At 53.0% G+C, this 790-nt stretch overlaps 2 non-coding genes across 2 annotated transcripts; both read left to right on the top strand.

The window, feature by feature from the left end:
* The first annotated feature begins 131 nt into the window (after nt 1–131).
* LOC125852009 (5S ribosomal RNA) lies at nt 132–251 on the top strand. Its single transcript, XR_007444957.1, has one exon. It is a non-coding gene; the product is annotated as a 5S ribosomal RNA (ribosomal RNA).
* Nucleotides 252–465: 214 nt separating this feature from the next.
* On the top strand, nt 466–584 carry LOC125852010 (5S ribosomal RNA). Its single transcript, XR_007444958.1, has one exon. It is a non-coding gene; the product is annotated as a 5S ribosomal RNA (ribosomal RNA).
* The last annotated feature ends 206 nt before the right edge of the window (nt 585–790 follow it).

Raw genomic sequence — 790 nt, 5'->3', positions numbered from 1 at the left:
GGGGGCGTTAAGGATGGGCGTGACGGGGGGCGTCATGCGTTGGTGCGCGGTGGAGGCTAGGTCGGCGGGGGGTAGGCTAGGGCGATGGGAGGAAGGAGGGGTCTAATAGAATTTAGAGTGCTATGAATGATGGATGCGATCATACCAGCACTAACGCAACGGATCCCAATCAGAACTCCGAAGTTAAGCGTGCTTGGGCGAGAGTAGTACTAGGATGGGTGACCCCCTGGGAAGTCCTCGTGTTGCATCCCTCGTTTTTGTCGATATTCGGTCATGTAATTGAAAAGATATGTTTATTTATTTTTTGCAGGAACGACGTCGTTAGGACAGGTGATGGGGGCGTTGAGGATGGGCGTGACGGGGGGCGTCATGCGTCGGTGCGCGTGGAGGCTAAGTCGGCGGGGGGCACGCTAGGGCGTTGGGTGGAAGGAGGTGTTTAATAGAATTTACAGTGCTATGAATGATGGATGCGATCATACCAGCACTAATGCTCCGGATCCTATCAGAACTCCGAAGTTAAGCGTGCTTGGACGAGAGTAGTACTAGGATGGGTGACCCCCTGGGAATTCCCCGTGTTGTATCCCTCCTTTTTGTCGAAATTCGGTCGTGTAGTTGAAAAAATATATTTATTTATTTTTTGCAGGAACGACGTCGTTAGGACAGGTGATATGGGCGTTGACGATGGGCGTGACGGGGGGCGTCATGCGTCGGTGCGTGTGGAGGCTAGGTCGGAGGAGGGCTGGCTAGGGCGTTGGGAGGAATGAGGTGTTTAGTAGAATTTAGAGTGCTA

The sequence above is a fragment of the Solanum stenotomum genome, unplaced genomic scaffold, assembly GCF_019186545.1.
Source record: "Solanum stenotomum isolate F172 unplaced genomic scaffold, ASM1918654v1 scaffold31569, whole genome shotgun sequence".
Classification (NCBI taxonomy): domain Eukaryota; kingdom Viridiplantae; phylum Streptophyta; class Magnoliopsida; order Solanales; family Solanaceae; genus Solanum; species Solanum stenotomum.
Note: the sequence above shows the minus strand (reverse complement) of the source record. Positions and strands in the feature narration are given on the sequence as shown.